We start from the raw sequence: 21827 nt of genomic DNA, 5'->3' as shown, positions 1-21827 counted from the left end.
GTCCTCTATTATGGACAGAAGTTTTGAGGTGTGTGAGGGGGAATCGTGTCTTACACAGCTTTGTATTTTCTATAATTTTACTATGATGTTTGGAAGTATTTAGCAATTAGCTTGAGCCGAGAGAGATTCTATTCCCACAAAGGCCCTCAATTTGTCTATATGTACCCACATCAAGTCCACAATATTTGCCAAAAAGAAAAAAAAAAGATTAAAAATGGACATACAAGTGTTTTCTTAAGTAAAAAAGACACATATCTTTGAGCCAGCATTGCCACTCCTGGACATTACCTGTTAGAAATGAAAGAGTCAGTGTACAGACATGTAGGCAAAGAGGTGATGTTACAACTTTGTCCAAAATGGCAAATGACCAACACATCCTTCCAAACCTGATTGATTGAGTGCACTGTGGAGCCTCTACCCATGGGCTACCATGCAACTGCTAAGAATGTGGTCGACAACATCCACTATTTTCAAGGATGCTGTCTTAGTCTGCTTGGGCTGCTGTAACACAATACCACAGACTGGGTGGCTTAAGGCAACAAACATTAATTTCTCACCATTCTGGAGGCTGGAGGTCTAAGGCCAGAGTGTCAGGTCTGAGATCAAGGTCAGGTTCTTAGCGAAAATCCTCTTTCTGGTTCAAAGATGGCTGCCTTCTCACATAGTGGAAAGAGAAACCTATGATCCCTTCATTTCCTTATAAGGGCACTAATCCCATCATGAGGGTAGAGCCGCCATCAAAACCTGATTACCTCCCAAAGGAGTCATGTCCAAATATTGGGGGTAGGATTTCAACATATGATTTTTAGGGAGACACACCATTCAGTCCATAGGAGATGCCTATGATATGGTCAAGGGATAGGATTTCAACATATGATTTTTAGGGAGACACACCATTCAGTCCATAGGAGATGCCTATGATATGGTCAAGTCAAAAGAGTAAATTAATGAATGCCATATTTAGTGTGATGCAGTAAACATAAAAAGAATATGCAAACATATGTTTGTATGAGCAAAGAAAAGAGTATGGGAGAAAATGCATCTCATTGTTAATTATTCCATCAGAGGTAGGGCTAGAAGGAGGGTTGGGGGCATTTTCAGTTTGACTTTAGACTCTTCTGTAGTGTTAGAGTTTTTACTGGGAATCTGTATTACTTTAGAAGTTCTAATAACGGACTAAGAAAAAAAAAAAAAGAAACATAAACCCATAATTCACAACAACTGTACTGCTCATGCCCAAGTAGTATACAAGTCCTATATATACCACACTGGAAATGTGACCTCTTGAGAATGTACTTCTTCAAGAGCAGTGGCTGAATAATGTCTATACTCTGAGTACCATGATGGAGGGCCAAGGAGGACTGACCCTCCTGCCTTGACCAGAAGACCCATCATGATTCCTGTCCTGAGGTGATACACCCTGCCCGTGATGGAGTTAGCAAGCAGACTGCAGAGCCGGGAAGTATGGCTGCACATCTCAAAGAGAAGTATCCTCTAAAAGTTGAAAGGGAGCCAATGATGAGGACTGTCAGAGTAATTACAACCTTCCAATAAGAGGAACTTAGGTAATTGCAGTGGGTGAACCATTCTATTTAGATTCACAACTGACTCATGATTAGAAATGGTTGGCCACATAATTACAAAGTTTGGGTTCCTGAATGATTAATTAGATGCAGTGGCTTCATTTCATGTAAGTCCTACTTAAAGGTCCCACATTGCCTGAAATAGAGCCCCTTTGAAATGAATCACACTGTACACCAGAGACTGGAAAAATAGATTACATTGAAAATGAATCCAAAAAATCCACTTTTTTTCTTCTGACTGAACTTGCCAAGCTTTTAAAAACTTGTATCCATGTAGGACTTTTGAAGTGCTCTTGGTCTAAACTCAAAATATAGGTTACAAATCATGTTATAAAAAATCCTTTTCATTAATTGAATTCTTTTCAAGAATTACAAAAGAATTCTAACATTTTACAGATTGACAAAACTAGAGAGGACCTTCAGAGGGTGTCTGTAGAATCACCTTGTCTCAATGACAACTTGACCTTCCCAGTTCTTCCCAGAAACACAGCTAGCTAACATTCTCCTCCTTTCTTCTTCTTTTTTAGATTTATAATTGTGGTAGAATACACACAACATAAAATTTACCATCTTAACCTTTTTTTTTTTTTGAGAAAGAAAGTGTGCACAAGCGGGGGTGGGGGTGGCAGAGGGAAAGACTCTTAAACAGGCTCCACACTCAGCATGGAGCCCCACTCAGGGCTTGATCTCACGACCCTGAGATCATGACCTGAGCCAAAATCAAGAGGCAACGTTCAACCAACCAAGCCACCCAGGTGCCCCCCATCTTAACCATTTGTAAGTGAATAATTTGGTAGTATTAATTATATTCACATTGTTGTGCAAGCAGTCTCCAGAACTTTTTCATCCTGGTAAGCTAAAAGTTCATACCCATGAAACAATAGTTCCCCATTTACCCTGGCAACCACCATTCTACTTTGTTTCTATGAGTTTGACTGCTGTAAGTACCTCATGAGGTGGAATCATATAATCTTTGTCCGCTTATGACTGGGTGATTGCACTTAGCATCATGTCCTCAAGGCTCATCCATGTGGTAGCATGAGTCAGAATTTCCTTCTTTTTTAAAGCTGATTAATATTCCATTGTAGGTATAGACCATATTTTATTTATCCATTCATCCATTGTTGGACACTTGGGTTGCTTCCACCTGTTGGCCATTGTGAATAATAATGCTACCCTGAACATGGGTTTACAAAGATCTCTTTGAGACCCTGCTTCCCTATCATTTGGATAGATACCCAGAGGTGGAATTGCTGGATCATATGGTAATTCTATTTTTAATTTTTTGAGGAACTGCCATACTGTTTTCCATAATTACTGCTTTCTTTTTAATTAAAATAGATTTGTTTGGGTTTTATTCTGGCAATGAAAATTATATATGCTCATGGAAAAAGCTATCGAAAGTGGAAAGTGGATATGACCAATAACACCACTACCCAGCAAAAACTAATGTTAATATAGTATGTTGCCTTCCAGATTTTATAATTTTTCCTAGTTTATTACCTTATTCCTCATAATCAAGATATTTTAAAAACAAAGTAAATTCATAACTAACAATAATCACAAAAATCAACTAATGAAATGACCACTTATGAAACTGGTACTCATTGAGCTTCCCTCCCTAATAACACTAACCGTCAATTGAGAATGTTTATTGGGCAGTCTCTCACTGGTTGTGGGATATTCAAATAAAACACAAATTGATTCTAAACTAGAACTAGAAATACGGCAAAAAGTGCTAAATTTCATTACGTCAATGCACTGATTTAAATGACCTGAACTGTGGCTGAGTGTGGATGTTTTTCAAAGTCCCCCTGTGATTCTAATGTGCAACCAGACTTATGAAATGTGGTAGGTGGACTGTCCATGCTCCCAGCTAAGGCCAGCCCATGCTGGGCCCTGGATCCAGTCCCTCCTTCTGCTCTAGCATGTGACTCCAGCTGTGTTCTTCCCCAAGGTCAGCAATTTTCTTCCTTCTATTGGATCATTCCCATCATCATGACTCAAACATGCTGCTATTTCTCCCTATCCCCCCAAACATCTTTTCCTTGTCTTATCACTCTTACCTCCAGATTCTGTCTGATTTCTCTGCTCATCTTTATAGGAAAACACCTTAAAAGAATTGTCTACTCTTATCTCCACTTCCTCTCTCATTGCAATAAAGCTTTCTTCACCACCTCTCCAGGGAAGCTGGCCTCATCCAGTGACTTCCAAGCTGCCAATCCAATGGTCTTTCTCAGTCCTTCGCTCACGTGATCTCTTGGCACAAAGTTCTCTCTCCCTCCTTCCTGAGACACTTCATCCACTTGGAGGCCAGGTGCCCATTCTCTTTTGGTTGTCCTCCCTCACAGACCCCTTCTTCTCAGTTTATTATGTGCATTCCCCCAAGTGTCCCCAGCACTGGCCCAGCCATATGGGTGCCATTGTTGCTCCTGAGACATGTCAGCATCAATGCTGGCCCCTGGTCTTTGCACCAGCATTTCCCTCTGCCCAGAGCCCCCTCCCTGCGAGCACCCTCCCCACTTTCTGTGGGTCTCCTCTCAACTTCCCCTGATCATACTGTCCTTCTGTTTCCACTCCCCAGGGACTCTCTATAGCCCTCACCTGGATCTATTCTCCCTCTAGCATTTACCTACTTGTTTGTTGATTTGCTCCTGTCTGTCATCCCCTCTAGAAAGGAGCTCCAGGTAAACCTTTGTTTTGTTCACTGTTTGCTGTATCCTCTGTGTTTACAAAGTGCCTGAACATAATAAGCACCAAATAGTTGTTATCTATACACACTTTGTAGGGAAAGTTATGCCAATACAGTCGAATATTCATTGTTTTAAAAATTACTGCTTAGTTACACTTCTATTTTATTTTTTTTCTTTATTTTTTTTATTATGTTATGTTAATCACCATACATTACATCATTAGTTTTAGATGTAGTGATCCATGGTTCATTGTTTGCGTATAACACCCAGTGCTCCATGCAGTATGTGCCCTCTTTAATACCCATCACCGGGCTCTCCCATCCCCCCACCCCCTTCCCCTCTAGAACCCTCAGTTTGTTTCTCAGAGTCCATAGTCTCTCATTGTTCATCTCCCCCTCCGATTCCCCCCCTTTATTCTTCCCTTCCTGCTATCTTCTTCTTTTTTTTTAAAGCATATAATGTATTATCTGTTTCAGAGGTACAGGTCTGTGATTCAACAGTCTTTCACAATTCACAGCGCTCACCATAGCACATACCCTCCCCAATGTCTATCACCTAGCCACCCCATCCCTCCCTCCCACCCACCACTCCAGCAACCCTCATTTTGTTTCCTAAGATTAAGAATTCCTCATATCAGGGTGCCTGGGTGCCTCAGTTGGTTAGGTCACTGCCTTCAGCTCAGGTCATGATCCCAGAGTCCCAGGATCAAGTCCCACATTGGGCTCCCTGCTCAGCGCGGAGTCTGCTTCTCCTTTGACTCTCTCTCCTCTCATGCTCTCTCTCACTCTCTCTCTCAAATAAATAAAATCTTTAAAAAAAAAAAAAAGAATTTCTCATATCAGTGACCTCACTGATACCCATCTATTTTTAAAATTTTTAAAGAATAAAATATAAAATTTGTCAACAGTTTTAGGCTCAATCATTAAGAGAAAGACATAAAATACCTTTCTTTATTCTCATGTTTTTACTCCAAAATTTTTTGCAGGTTTAAATAGATTTATATCAAATGGCTACTCTCTAGCGTTCCTTATCCTGATGTAGCAAGACTATATAATTCAGAAATGTATTCATATTACAAATGCTATTCATAAATCACATTTTCACCTAATAGTATATCTTAGACATCTTCCTGTGTCAATAAACACAATTTTGCATCATCATTTCAGTGCCTGAAAGGCTGTACAATATGAATAGACTTTAATAGTAATGACAATGACAGTAGCAAAAATTTATAGAGCACTTATAATACATCAGGTATTTTGTTAATCATTCAATGTGCATTGCTTCATTTAATCCTCACAACTGTAAGATGTGATTAATCATATCTGTTGTACTCATCGAGAGACCAAGACTTAGAAAGTCATGTGCTGGGATTCAAACCCAGGCCTGTCGACTCCCAGTGTCCACTCTTACATACCCAATTCTGCTGCCCACACATTTTCTCCTGTCTTGGTTGCCCTGGTGAAGAATGTCTAGAAATAGAGTTTCTGTGTCAAAGGCTATACACACTTGGACATTTGAAGCATATATAAATTTTCCTCAAAAAGTGTGTTATGAGTTTATATTGCTGATTTTCCATAACTTAAACATCTTTGGTTATCTCATTATTGCTTTGATATGCATTTTTTTAACTGAAATTGTTATAATTCTTCTTTTATAAATTGCTTGTTTGTGGGGAACTTGGCTTGGTTTCTTTGAGGGGAGGCTTGCTTTTCTATTGAGGCATATATTTTTCTTATATCCATAGAAACTATGTTTGGATTGTTAACCCCTTATTAGTATTTTTCCTAGTTTGTTTGCCCTTACATGCATAAGTTTTATCATTGAACTAAAGATTTTCATTTTGATATAGTCAAATCTTCTCCTTGATGATTTCTAGTTTTGAGCCCCTGAAGTTTTTTTTAAATCATTTGTCTTTTTTTTTGCATTAAAATATTCAATTATTCTGAATTATGTGTTTGTGTGTGCGTGCAAAAATTATGAGGTAGGGATCCAAATTTGTTTATTTCTAAATTGTTAGCCAACTTTCCCAATCAACATTTATAAAGTATATTTGAAATGCTATTTTTTTTCATGTATACTTGAATCTTTTTCTAGAGTCACCATTTTACTGATCAATCTTTTTTTGCATCAGCAATGTACTCTTTTAAATGTGTAATAAAATAATTTAAAATCTGGTAGGACTAGTTTTACTCCCTCTCACACTTCTTTCCTTTAAAAAAATCATGGCTACTTTCTCATGTATATTCTTTTTTTTTTATTAACTTTTTTATTTTAATTCCAGTTTGGTTAACATACAGTGTTATTACTTTCAGGCATAAAATATAGTGATTCAACAATTTTATACATTACTCAGTGTTTATCATGATAAGTGTACTCTTAATCCCCATCACCTATTTCACCTATCGCCCCACCCACCTTCCCTCTATTAACCATCAGTTCATTCTTTGTAGTTAAGAACTTATTTCTTGATTTCTCTCTCTCTCTTTATTTCTCCTTTGTTCATTTGTTTTGTTTCTTAAATTCCACATAGGAGTGAAATCATGTCTTTCTCTGATTTATTTATTGTACTTAGCATCATACTCTCTAGCTCCATCCATGTTATTGCAAATGGCAAGATTTCATTCTTTATGGCTGAATAATATTCCATTGTATATATATATATACCACATCTTCTTTATCCATTCATCTCTTGATGGACACTTAGGCTGCTTCCATAATTTGACTATTGTAAATAATGCTACTATAAATATAGGGGTGCATATATCACTTTGAATTAATGTTTTTGTAATTGGGGGGTAAATATCCAATAGTGTGATTACTGGATTATGGGGTAGTTCTATGTTTAACTTTTACGGAACCTCCACACTGTTTTCCACAGTATACATTCTTTCAAAAAATTTAGGAGGAAATGACTTTAAGATTTGAATTTATGGAATAATTTAGACTAAACTGTTATCTTTCTAATTTAGGATCTTTGCAGCTAAGGAAAATATATTTATCATTATTTACTCAAGTCTTTGTTTACAATCCTTTAAAAACTGTTTTAGGGGGCATCTGGGTGGCTCAGTCGGTTAAGCATCTGACTCTTAGTTTCAGCTCAGGTCATGATCTCAGGGTTGTGAAATCCAGCCCCATTTCAGGCTCCACACTGGGCATGGAGCCTGCTTGGGGTTCTCTCTCTCCCTCTCCCCCTCCCTCCCCTCTCTGTCTCTCTAAAAATAAATTAATTAATTAAAATAAAAAGCGTTTTAGTTTTCTTCATACAAATCCTGTATAACTTGTTGATTTTATTCCTAAGAACTGTATCACTGCTATTATGAATGAGACCTTTTATTTCCATTACATTTTCTACTTATTTATTGTTGACATAGTAAAAAACATGATTGATAAAACAAGTGTTTGAGTGAGGATGTGAAACAATGAGAACTTGTATATACAGTGATTTAAACATGAATTCAGCACAATTGGCCTCTGTATAGAAAAAGTGAAGATATGAACTCTCCAATTCTTAGTGCATACTCTAAATCCCTGGGGTCTATAGGACCACTCACATTTGTAAAAAGAGAACATGTACATGAATTTTTATGACAGCAAATAATGGGCTAAGTAGAGCTAGATTCACGCACTGGAATAATACATAGCAACGAAATGCATGTGCTAGAAGCCCATGAACTTACTCAAGTGAACCCCACAAACATGATGCTGACCCAAACAAGCAAGCCAAAAAAGAACCCTTTCAATAAGATGCCACCTTGTTAGGCATCAAACAAACAGTAAGGAACTTAGGAATATGTACATATTTAACAGAAGTGTTAAAAGCTACACAAAAATGATGCACATCAAATTCCTGATGAGGATTACCTCTGAGGGAAAGATGTGACTGGTGGGGAATACACAGGCTTCAACTGCATCAGCAATGTTGTATTTCTTAAGCCAGATGGTGGGTATACAGGTATTTATATAGTTTTCTTATACTGCCCTGTGTCAGGACTACGTTATACTAATTTATAAGTCAAGATGCTATTGCTTTTGTACCCTCATTTTGTAATCAGGCAGCTTATTTGGGTTTCCTCTTGTTTCTAGGAGCTTTTCACTGGATTTTGTTGGATTTTCCAGGTAGATAATCATATCATCTGGTAATACTAACTGCCTTTGTCTTACCCGGATATGGAACTCTGATTTAAATCTGAAGTATGATGCATACACATGTGATTGATGTATGTGTATAATATGATGTGCACACATCTGGGTGGTATGTTGTAGTATGATGTATATGTGATTGCCATGTGTATAATCGCATGTGTATATCATTGGTGTGCATGTGATATGGTGTGTTCACACATGTGACTGGTGTGTTTTAATATAATGTGCACATACATGCGGTTGATGTGTGTTTTGTGGTGTGTATCCATTTATGACATGTGATATGACATGAACAAACATGAGTTTGTCACGTGTGTTGTATAAGGTACTCACACATGTGTGATACAGTGTGTGCATGAGGGTCGTTCAGATGTTTGATATGTTATACACATGCATGTAATTGGTGTGTTTATAATATGGTGTGCACATACATGTGATTGATTGTGTTTTGTGGTGTATACCCATTTACAACATGTGTGATATGACATAAACATGCATCTGCATGTCACATGTGTTGTATAAGGTGCTCATACATGTGTGATATGGTGTGTGTGTATGAGAGTGGTTGATATGTTTGATATATTATACACATGCATGTGATTGGTGTGTGTGTAACATGTGTATATTATTTATTGTTTCATATCTCATATCTTACAATAAGGCATCCTGTCATCTATTTTAATGAGAATTTGGGACCTGGTATACATGTTAAATATTATCATTTTTTCTCATATAATATAATCTATTAAAAGGGTATACTATGTTAATAGATTTTCTCATATTAAACCATGCTTATATTCCTGGACCCTGATCTCTGGGCATTCTTTTTCTAAATATACTGCTGTGTTTTATCTGCTCACATCATAGTGAGGGTATTTGCTTCCACATTTCAGAAGAAGTCCAGTGTGTTCTCCCCTTTGGTGACAGCGTTGAACTGACACCAGGAAAGAAGAGAGAAGCTTTGTTCTTTCTATTCTAGAACAACCTATACAGCCTATGAATTGTCAGTTCCTTGAAGATATGAAAGAACTCTCCAAGAAAAGCATGTATTCTGAGGTGGGGGTGGGGGAGTCCTTCTCTGACAGTTTCTTAATTTTCTCCTTTCTGTGATTGTCTTTTCATCCTTAGGAATGACATCTAAAGGCGACATTGTCTTACAGTGTAACTGCAGTTACAACACCCCACAGTCACGCTGCAAAGAAAATCATTCCTGTGTAAACTGAAGGCATAGTCAACCTCCACCTTATGATGTGTGTTTTATTTGTGGAAACTGGGTTTTGTTTTGTTTTTTTCCAGACTTCCCTTTTGTAAAAGAAAACCACCTCCTTCGGTCTTCCTGTTACGATTACCCAAGTTAAATATAACAGAGTAGGGAGAAATTGCCAGTCTTTTATCTGAGTTATGACAACCTCAGTATGGTTAACAATATATTTTCAGCTGGTCACAGAACCTTAGAGTGACTAGCTACTTTCTTGCTAAGAAAGGAAAACTAATGAAGAGGTTTCAGGGGAAATATAATAAAGTGCAAATAGTCTTCTTTACAGCAGAATTTTAAAAGGGTGATGATAATAAACCTCACAATTAAAAAAAATAAGTTTCTGATGTACACCTTTATAACTCAACATCTGTGTGCACTACAAAGTTATCACTACCTCTAGTTACCATCCATCACTACACAGTTGACCCCCTTCACCCACCTCCCAATCCCTTACCCCTCTGGTAACCATGAGTCTGTTCTCTGTATCTACGAGTTTGTTTTTGTTTTATTTTGTTTCTTTGTTTTGTTTTGTTTTTTGAGATTCCACATATAAGTGAAATCATTGCTGTTTATCTTTCTCCACCCGCTGACTTCACTTAGCATAATACCCTCAAAGTCCATCCATGTTGTCACAAATGGCAAGATTTCACTCTTTTTTATACCTGAATAGTATTCCATTATATAAATATACCACATTTTCTTTCTCCGTTCACAGTCATATTTCTTTCTTAATGTTGACAAGTTCCTGCCATGAGGTAGACAGTAGAGGTCAAACAGGACCATTGGTTGGAAAAGTTTCAAGCAGAGGAGTAAAAAAACCCAATTATCTCAGACACAGCAACAGGGTCAAAGCTAACCTGTGGAACATTCTGAACAGGGACTTTCTGTGCAGTAGCAGAAAAACACTGATGTAAATAATTCTTAACTTTCTTAAAGTGGCCTCATATTGTTTTACAACATAGCCTTTGTTAATAGTAATTACGATGACTATTATTATTTTGTAAATTTCCCAGTTAATATTCACTAAAAATCTTTATCTTGTTGTTTAGTAATTCCAAGAAATGATAATAAGACCTAAGCTTCATGTTATTGGAGGTTCATTATCACTTTTCAACATGTATTTCTAGGATACTGACTGTGAACTTCTTTAAGCCTGAATGAATATTGGATGTGCTCAGAACTGCATTAAGATAATCAGCTTCTCCTTCTCCCTTTGTTTTAATTCAAATCTGGGAGGTCAGCTTTCTTGGGCCCAGTGCTGTGGGGTAACACAATGACTTTCCTGCTAGTAGGCAAAGGCCAAGTATGGCAGAGGAAACAGGTTCACTGCAGTCTTGAAAACCAGAATCATCTCTGTTCCCACTCTAGGGAAACTGTCCCACTGTCCCTTCCAAGGGAGGCACTGGAATGATGGGTGAGAGCTGTGACTTTGCAGGCCACTAACCTGGAGATTCTTGGATCTTCTGCTTACTTCAGTGATGCCTGGCAGATTAATCTTGCCCATCATAAAGATGTCCCCACCATAGGATGGTTCTGAGGATTAAAAAAAAAATACCATTTATAAAGGGTTTACATGGTACTCAGCATTTTGAATGGTACTTAGACAATATTTCAAAAGCCTTTACTAATGACTCTAAACAACATTTTCTGCACTTTGCCTGAATTCCAGAAACAGTGTATTTCAAACAACGGCTACAGTCTATAAGAATTTTATGTTCTTGATATATTTATCATCTTTAAAAAGCAATATTATCATTATCTGGAGGAAGATGATGATGTAGGACCACATGATCTTAAGCTGTGCACCTGTTCTCATGTTGATATCTGTGCAAGGTGAAGACCAAATCCCCGCGCAGAAGACCACACAGAGATTTCACAGTAGTTTGAACAGAGAAACGTGGGGACAGAATGGGATCAGGTTCACCTTCTTGGGACAATTCATTGGCAATGAGCATAGTGACAAATATGCAATGATGACTTTTTTCATTACATGCTATCTTTACTTTGCATCATCATATTTGGGGCCACTTTTTCATCAATTGACTTACCGAGATAATGCATCATTGATATAAAATAAGATCATAACTTAAAAAGAACATTTAAACAATCATGATTGATACTAATAGTGCACTTGCTTAATGCTCTGTACCAAACACTCTTCCATGTGCTTTGTATAATTATTTATTTACATACATATTTCACATCCCTTAATTCCAACTAAAACCATAAGGGGTAAGACTTACTATTTCACCCTCATTTTGCAGATGACAACAGCAAGGAACAGAGAAGTTAAGCAGCTTGTCTAAGGCCACCTAAGTCCTGAGTGGCAACCTCAGGCTTTCACACCCATGATTTTAATCATGCAGCTAACCTTCCACAATGACGGTCACTCAACCGATGGTCCATCTTAGGGAAAGTCATGAGACAAGTTGACAAGAAAGAACAATAAACCCATTCTTAAGGCCCTTGTAAGCAATTTAGTTTCAGGAAAACATCACCCATCAAAGAAAATTAAATTAGATGTGAATGTTATTGGTTTCATGGTTTAGTTCCTATATAATTCATAAATATGCTACTCTATAATCCTTAAAAATTATACTTGGTTTTATGTTTATATTTAAATAGCCTTGTAATAAAAATAGTTTAAGCCAAACCTGGAGGGGCAAAATATTTTATAGGGTCCATCCACCCCAAATTTGAGAACATGGTGTTATAATATTTCCTGTCTAGCTCACTCACTTAGGCACTTATGATATCCTTCCTGCTCCGAGGCCTAGCAAAATTCTTTTTCTTCCCATAAACCTTGGCCCTAAAATAATGTGGAAGAACATATTAGCCATGCTCCAGAGTGGAAGCCCAGAGTTTTAGACTCCAGGTGTCCCCACCCCCTCAGGACTTTTCGTTGCATTTTGATTCACTCCCTTGCACCATGTATGTGTCTATCTCCTCAACAGGGTTTTCACCACAGTGAGGACAAGGACAATGCTCTCCTCATTGGTTCAGTCTCTCTGGAAAGACTACACAGGGCTCAGGAAGTAGCAGGTGCCCAAGGAATGTCTGCTGGTTAAAAAGACACCCAATCAAAGACTGAGACGAGACCACTCTGCATTGTGAATTCATCTGTTGTGTTTTTCACAGCCTCCTGGAGGATGAGGGCGAGCTCTGCAACCCCACTGCAGCATTTCACCAAGACCCAGCTGCTCTGAGCCTGAATGCCTGCAGGGATGAGAACTCACAGCAGGGTGAAGCAGCATGTTTCTGGCAGTCACCCTGGATGGTTAAGAAGTCCCTCCCGAGGCTGTCCCCGAGAATCTGCTATTTTGCCCCATTCAGTCCAGTTCTGCTCTCTTGCTGACTACCTCAAACCTGCTCTGCCCAATAATCCAGGGAGGCACACATCACAGGTGGGTTTTTTCTTTTTTAAGCTTTTATTTTTTCAAGTGATCTCTGCACCCAACGTGGGACTCAAACTCACAACCCGAGATCAAGAGTCGCATGGTCTTCCCACTGAGCCAGCCAGGTACCCTATCATAAGTGTTTTTAATTTCCATTTTGCCAAGGAAACTGAGGCCCAGATCCTTTAAAAGATCTGCCCAAGTTCACACTGCTAGTGAGGATGGAGACAGAGATGGTTTCACATATTTCAGTGTGAACTGCTCCATCTGGATCAGAAACAACTAGAAGATAGGAACCAAGTCTCAAATCTATTTGCACCCTCCTTACACTCACCCTAGTCCGTAGTAGATTTATAGTAAGTGCTCCTTCAAAGAGTGAATAATTGCATAAATTAATTATTCTGGGACCATAAATACAAGCTAAATCTCAGATACAGTACCCTATAGTTAGCATAGAATGCAGCAATTAGCGTGTGCTGCTTTGTGGACCAAAGCCACAGGGTGATTCATGAAGCTGTTTGGAGATGGTACAGGACTCTGGCAAGAATCTTGCCAAAAACAGAAGACTACAATATGCTTTGAAAGAGGCAGCAATTGATATGTTGGCTCGTGAGGCATACAATATGGGAACAGCCTGAACCACTGCTTGGCTCTGTGCTGGCAATCTTCCTAATTCTCTAAATAAATGCAGCAAGAGCTCTGAAAGGACCAGGGTGAGATCTGTCCTACTCAGGCTCAGGGCACAATCACCCCAGTGCCCCAGTTCCTGGGAAGTCAAGTGGGCAAACACTGAAACGGCGGGGAGGAAGACCTTTTGTAACCTATTCTGGTGGAGGGAAGGGAAAGCCCAGAAGAGTAGAGGCATCTTGAGCTGGGCAAGGGGCAGTCCTGTCCAGTCCAGCACAGGTGGCCACAATGGCACGGTAGCAAGACTGAAAGTAGGGCTGGTACCAGCAGCAGCAAAGGCCACGTGCCCAGGCCGGATCAGGATTTGGCCACGGCGGACGGCAATGGGGAAGCAACCAAGACTTGGCCACGACCATAAGGGCTGTTAGTTTGAAGACTCCCCAAAGCAGAACAGAAAGGGGCTCAAGGAGGAAGACTTGGCAACATCTGCCGGAGGGTTGGAGGCTAACACTGCAGCGGGCAGCACCGTGTGGACCGCTCCCCTGTGGCCCACTCCCCTGTGGACCCCTATCTCTTTGACCATGAGCCACCAGAGGGCAGCACCTATGACTTAGTCCCCCAGATCAGGCTCCCATCAGGGTAGGTGAAGTGGGCTGGGACTGGTCAAGCACATAAACCCACTGGGTTCCATGGCTGGGCTGGCCATTTGCAACCACTGGCAAGACTTCATAGTTGGAACTCTTGAGACCAAAATGAGAAGACTGAGAAGATCCCAACTTGATGTACTTATCTGCCCCCACACATCTCTTGGCGAGGCCAACACAGAGCTTGTCTGCTTATCACTGTGAAGTCCTCAACCACAGACGCTTTACGAGGAGAAGTCCAAGTGCTCCTTTTGGGTATGGACATGTTTGTGATGTTAGTTGAACTCAGTCTCAGCAGATGTTACCACTCCTTCAGAAGAGTTCCTTCCTCTGTATGGATTCAGACTTCTCTGATATAACCATCACTGGTCCTGCAGGGCAGTGTGTGCCAGGGTTCCAGCTCAAGAAATACTGGAATGTATTTCCAAGTATTTGGAAGCCCAGAGATACTGGAATGAAGGAACCAGCCCAAGAGAGTCTACAGAAAGGAAACAAATAGACTTGGCTGAGAACAATTCAGGCTGATGTCCTACTTATGGGGTCATTTTAGGTTAAATAATACATTTGGGGAAATGCTGATGATGGATTATATCATTTCGTTGACATTTCTTTAGGGAAACATGAAGTAAAAACACTCTAAGAGCAGTTGGGGGGTTTAGCAATTCCTTCGAAGGGAGCAGAAGTTGCCACTGTCACTGGGGTATGTGTGTGTGGTGGCCAGGTACCTTCAACTTCAAGAAATACTGGCTAAAGGTCACAATGGATGAGAGCCTGAGGAAACGGGGAAGGCAGCTCTCAGCACCGAAGGAGGCAAACTGCGGTACAGCCAGTGTAGACCGTGTTGGAGCAGATCGCACCATGCTCCTGAGCTGGGTGGCAGCTGACAACCCCCAGACATGGGGAAACATCTAAGAAATTCCTTAGGCCTCTCAGCTATTCTTGGGGAGAAGAATGGATTTTCCTGTAGCTGAGCAGAATAGGGGTTCAAGTGATTCTGATTTGGAAAATACATGGGGTCTAGTGAGACCCGCACATGGAGGAAAACCTGAATCTGCAGCATCCAAAAGACTGCTTGCCAGAGAGGAGCCGCCCAGGAAGTGTTTGCACCACTGAATGGACCTCACTTCCCAGGCTGGTGACCCCAGAACTAGCTGTTAACCTAAGCCTGAGACCTTGAGGCTTCCTGAACCAGCTGTGTGACTGAGCAAGCTTTTGTCACTCTGGCTCATGCAAAGTGACACTCATTCAGGATCATCAAAAAGGGGATCGATGCTTTATTCATTTGGTTGCCCTTGTTCAACACAAGCTGCCCATGTCTTAGGAGTGAGGGCGACCCTCAACCCCTGTGTGTAATCATAAAATAAAGAACGTCTAATTTCCTCCCTTCCTCATCTTCTACATTCAGCTTCTTCCACTCCTTAGCAGCTTACTTCATTTGAAATAGTTTCAGAAATGTCTAAAAGTCATTTTGAGTGAAATTATCTCTCTGTAAGATGAAGGAAAGGACGTTTTCTTTGATTTATTTTTCCTCTTTCCCCCAGTTTTCCAGCACACTATCACACAGATGGTAGAGATCTGCGAACTTATTAACATTCATCTGAGGTATGACAAATCAAAGGCACAGATGAACAACAACAAAAAAAAACAGTTAACCAATTGCCTGGTTTCTCTTTTGCCTCATTTAACTCTTCAGTTGCTCTTCCCACTGCTAACCCACAAGGCCAGTCGCGATGGCCTGCCCAGTGAAATCGTGCAGGATAAGCTGAGGTCGCAAAGAGAAAAGACAGCTTTCATTGGCATGAACCCCTTTTCCTTACCCTGACCTTCTTTTAAAGTGGCTTCTTTCAGTTTTCTTTGCTTAAGAATAAAACGTGCAATTGAACTAAAACGGAGCACCACTAACAGTCACATCTGAGAATCCTGGACTCCAGTTGAATCCGGGCTGATGACGACCTGCTGCTTTTACTTCTTTTATTCAATGGTAAACCCAACTCTCCAGTTTCTTTCTGCAAAAACTCCTTTTATCTTGCTGTTTAAAAGAATCTCATTAGCACATTTTGTCTTTCTTTAAGAATGTTACTGAGTGTTAACCATAGCAAAAGGAACTCTGTAATCAGCCACAATCTTTGAATATTCTCCCTCAGAGAATATTCCTTGTAGAAGGAATGAGATCATCAAAACAATCCTTGATGCCCCGCCCCACCCCACCCCCACCCCCAAGAAGAAAACAACCACCAACTTGAGCAGAGTCAGAGAAATGAGTCTGGTGGGGAAGTTTCCCTGAGTGATAAACAAATCAATGATCCTCCATAAAAGAAGAAAAGATCTGAGTGTTCTCCAGATTTCGTTAGGAAAGAAATCATTACATATGCAGCCATGGGCCCTTTTCTTGTTTTTCAACAAGCCACTCAAATGCCCAGAGACAGCTGGGAAATGTTCTTTGCAGGAGTGTCGACGTGCAGCAGATCTCCCTGGGTCCAAGATAAGGTGGAATCTTGTCGATGGCCACTCTTTGGAAGGCTTCCTACTTCCCCTTTACTCCCATGAAATCCATTGTCACCCAAAGAATTCTACCATTGTGGCCTCAGAGAAAGCCCTCCACATGTTGGAACACATTTCAGTACATTTCTGGAATGAGGAGATACCCCTGAACAAGCCGTAGGCTGTGGGCAAGGAGTCTGGAGCACCCTGGCCTTTTCTTCTCCGGTCATCTCCAATTCACCAGACCTCATTTGTAGCAGCCAATTCATGAACCAAAACTATGATGCCGTGGGGGAGTCATTTCTTTCCTTCTTTAAGAATTGATGTGTATGAAAGATGGACACGTTTCCGTTTTCACGGCAAGCGCATTTTATTTAACATGTGAGGGGGGAGCCCAATCTATTGTAACTGAGTATTTCAAAGCACTCTATTCTTTTGTGTATATAAGAAGTAAGTAAATTTGGTTGCTGCAATGCAAAGTTAAAAAAAAAAAAAGAATGTTAGAACATTAGAAGTAAAGTTTTCCCCTCAACCCTCTCTTCCTAATCTCAATCCCCAGAGAGAAGCATTGTTAATTAGGTAATGGGCTTTCAATGAAAAGGATGAAATTGCATCCAATTAAGCTTGTCCCCCACCTTTGGGTCCCTGGGAAGTAAAGATATCAAGATGCAATTATTAATTTGCCACCATTCTTGTCTTGCTCTCACCTTCACATTCAAGAAAGGGTCGTACTTAGCACCGCAGGACTAGTTCACATTCCAGCACGTGGCTCAGCAATGCTGTTGCCCAAATTTTGTACACATTCTGGGTGAACTCATTTACCCTCATACTTTGGTTCCTGTAGGCTACAATTCCCAACCCAAGCCTTGTGTGCCTACCCGAGAGACAGACATACCTCTCTGGAGGAGTCATATGTTTCTCAGACACACCTTGGGACTGACGCAATGGTCAGTCCCACTCCTGTCTGTGGTTCATCGTGCCTCTCTCTACCCAAGTTACCGAGCCAGAAAACCAGAAAGCATCCTAGGCTCTGCCCTTCATGACCCACCTCCCGTCCCATTCATCATCAAGCTCTCCGCATCTTCCTCTCTAAACCTCTTTCAAATCCACACTGCCTCCCACTGAATTGATTCATAGCTTCATCTCTTCTCACCCAGATTGCTGAGATTCTGCCAACTTTGTCTGCAAAGCACATCTCAAATCAGCGGTCTTGCCCACATTTCCAGTGCCACAGCCTCTTCCTTGCCAGGGACAACTGAACCAGCGTCCCAGCAGATTTCCCTGCTTCCAGACGTGCTTTGCAGACTAGCCAGGATGACTCCTGCTCATCCTTTGGTCCCCGAGTAAATGTCACTGCCTAAGGAGGCCTTCCCTTGGCCACCCTTGAGGTGGAGCCCCTCCCCCTCCATATTTAACTGGGACATCATGAGATTCCCCCCAGAGCACTCGCCGCAATTTGTAAATATATATTTATTTTGATGTCTATTTATTTGAACTGGACTCTCTCGTTGTAAGCTGTTTGGGTCACTACTCTAGCCCCAGGACCTAGGCTGTCACCTGGCACGTGGCAGGCATCCAAAAAATATGTGTTGAATGAATGAATGACTGGAGTTCCGTAACTGGTCTCCCTCTCCCGTCCTTCTGTTACTCTAGTCTCAAGCTGGAAAAGGTTTTCTAGGCTGCAACTATCATCTCATCATCTACTGCTTAAAATTTTAGCCAGGGAATTGCAAGAGTCAATTCCAACTCCTTTAGGCTGCCATTTTCCCAGACACAGCTCATGCTGGTGCTCCCTACACTGACCCACCTACATCGCTGCCATTTCCCCAGTGGGCCACACGCTTGTGATCCTGTGTCCCCTTTTCCTTCCTCAGCGGTCCCACTCACTGTGTCCTCATCTCAAAGCCTCCCTCAGTTCTTCACACACTGGGCTTGGTGCTCCTTCTACTACAGTTTTAAGCTTTTAAAAAAAAGTTAAGCAGGGGCGCCTGGGTGGCTCAGTCGTTAAGCGTCTGCCTTCGGCTCAGGTCATGATCCCAGGGTCCTGGGATCGAGCCCCACATCGGGCTCCCTGCTCTGTGGGAAGCCTGCTTCTCCCTTTCCCACTCCCCCTGCTTGTGTTCCCTCCCTTGCTGTATCTCTCTCTGTCAAATAAATAAATAAAATCTTTAAAAAAAAAAAAGGTTAAGCAGCTATGTCCCCCCACCCCCACCCTGGTTTGTCTATTTCTTGAGGACAAGCACCAGGCCATTCATTTTATACCTCCAGTACTTTCCATCGTACTTAGAAAATAGTGGGCCCTCAACAAAATTTTGTTAACGGGGCAATCCTCACAATAATTACCATCTGGAAAAGCAAAGACAGCAACGGGACAGACCTGTCAGACCAACGCTGGCTACAAACACCGGTCACCCACATGGCCGTGTGCCGGCCGGATGGCAGCGGGTCTGATGAGCCAGGGAAGGAATGAATGCATGAGCAAACCCCTAAGACCCTCCTTTCTGCGCCCGTCCCTCTGCTTCTCCCAAGGACAAGCAGCAACAGAGTCCCTCCCTCTCTCTGTCCAGACCCGCCAGGTAGCTGTTCTCGAACGCTCCCACCAGGCTGGCCATCCACACCAGGCTCCAGACAGCCCTGTCGGCACATCTGTTTGAGTTGAAACCACAGCACTTGGTGCCATTTGTCTTGAGGGAGGTTCCCTTGAAACACGTTCAGGCCCCACGTTGAGTGAACACAGTTCGGCAGCAGAGTGATTTATTGTTCGGGGAGTAATTATCAGAACTTCTTGTCAACTCTGCTCCATTTCACGGAGGGGGAGAAAAGATGTATTTGGAACAAAACAAGCCCAGGACACAGCACTTGTAGGAATTAGCTGATGAAAGAGAGATAGAAGGCACAATGCCGGCCCTAGTGGGGGACGTCATTCTCACCAGATGAACTCAAGCCAACCTGCTTCTAAATAAATACGAGTCTCCGCGGTCAGAGCAGCGCACGTCGGGCTGACTCTGCGGTTTCCCCTGCTCTCCTCCCCTGAGCAGGGGTCCTGTCGATGGAGGTCAGAGTAGCTTTTTACCTTTTTCCTTTTCTTCATTTGGTTCAGCTCAGCCAACGGGCCTGCTGTAAATATGCTACCCTCTCCCCATCCCCGGGAAAGGGTCAGTTCTAATCTCTAGCCTGACTCTCACCTATACCCCAGCCCTAGAAATCCCTGGAATAAATGAAGTTGCCATTCCAGAATGAGGAGGAGGTGTACTGTCATTCTCTGGCAAACAGCACGTAAGGATACAATGTGTCAGATGGTGACAAGGGGTATATTTGATATTTGATACACGTCACATCAGAGACACCAACATAAATTTGAAATAGGATTCCGTAATGACCTCATGAGATTGCTAATAATCCAGAGAACACAGGGTCCAGGGAGCTGGCTGGTGGTGCAGTCCAATGAGTTAACATCTCTGTGTCTGACCGTTTATAATCCAGTTTGATGCCCGAATTGGATTTGATCCACTTTGCAGGAAGGAAAGGAAGATAAATCAGAGATCGGGAGTAGAGAAATTGTACTTTGTTAGTTCTGCCTAGATCATGGGCATTTTGCATCTAATGTCATCTTTACCGCAATCCAGAGAAATCCACACATAAGCCAGGCGTCTGCACTCCCAGTTTACAGATCAACAGCATGGGATCCAGAAGGTCAGGGAACACTCCACACACATGGAACACTGGGGCAGAGCAGATGCTGGGCTGCAGATCCCCGGTGTGGTGCCCTAAAACCCTTCCCACCGAATCATGTTGCTTCTTAGTAAAATGAGCTTCGGGCTCTCTAAAGCGGTAACATAATAATAGCAACTAACAGTCATAACATCTCTGTGCTCAGCACTGTTTCAGGACTTCATATGCATCCACTCCCCTAAGCCTCCCAACAAATTTATACACTGGAGTCTACCTTACTCCCATTCTGCAGATGAGCAAACTGAGGCACCAAAAGGTAAGGCAACTGACAAGCGCTAGTAAAAGGTAGGGCTGGACTTCGGAACTAGGTGGGTTGCCTCCCAGGCCTGGGCTCTGCCTACCATATTATAGAAACTTCAACACAAATTGGTGCTACATATCTCAGCTAGAAGGTCAACCATCCTACCTATTGCAGAACTCCCCAGCACCTCGTCACTGACCTCCAACCCCCAGGTTGATGGAACTGCCCACCTTGGCCAGAGAGAGAAGAACCGAGGCCCTGCGCATCTTGATTCTGGACGAGCGTGAGGCTGACCTTTGGGAAGGACGCTGTAATCAGATGGAAGAAAAGAGGCCATTCTTTGGAGACAAGTCATTAGCACTTAGGAATAATATTTTCAATTTCTTTTGCTTCTGCCTCGCTGAGGAATCATAGGCTATCTATTCTAATTTTATTTTTAATGTTTGTGTGACGGGTTAGCTGAGCTATTCCTCCCCCGACCTCGCCAGCATGGCATTATTTCTTTCCTTTCTATTTCCCCAAGGGAGCCTTGGGTTGAGCTGTGTGCTTGTTATCCAGAATGTATTAATAGCCCTCTCTGTCCAACAGCGTGCCGTTGTTCCTCCAATGTGAATATGAGGAGAGCAGGGAACACAGTATTCTTTTGGGTTAAAAAAGTAAATAAAAAGACAGTGTGTGGGAAGTGTGGAGAATCGGTTAAGGAAGGGAGAGTGTAATGTATGTTATCTGGAATGAGAACATGCTGGTCTCCTTGCAAAGCAAATAAGGCTGTTGCGGAGCATGGACGCCCCCTCTGCCCGGCAGCGGGACAAGCACCTCAGAAACTTTTTTCAACCACTCATTTCAGGCTAGGAGGTGAAGTCTAGAAATACGGATTCTGTTCTCTGTAATTTGGGGGTAATCATGGTTTCCGGAAATAGAATCAGGACACAGGGTTATGGGCAATTTGCAGGTGCCAAGAGTAGTCCAAGAGACAGTGGGAATTCTCAAGGCTGGGACCCCCGATATTTCTGGGGCTTGTAGAGAC

The 21827-nt window shown here is 41.7% G+C and overlaps 1 long non-coding RNA gene across 2 annotated transcripts in view; it reads right to left on the bottom strand.

Moving 5' to 3' along the window:
* The window catches only part of LOC118006181, a 177815-nt gene that overhangs the window by 45537 nt on the left and 110451 nt on the right, over positions 1 to 21827 (bottom strand). For both annotated transcript variants that reach the window (XR_004677988.1, XR_004677989.1), the window contains one exon: positions 11125 to 11213. This is a non-coding gene — a long non-coding RNA (uncharacterized LOC118006181). The remainder of the gene's footprint in view (positions 1 to 11124; positions 11214 to 21827) is intronic.

Source organism: Mirounga leonina, unplaced genomic scaffold (assembly GCF_011800145.1).
Source record: "Mirounga leonina isolate KUSES-001 unplaced genomic scaffold, KU_Mleo_1.0 Mir_95, whole genome shotgun sequence".
NCBI classification, from domain to species: Eukaryota; Metazoa; Chordata; class Mammalia; order Carnivora; family Phocidae; genus Mirounga; species Mirounga leonina.
This window is presented reverse-complemented; position numbering and strand designations above follow the sequence as displayed.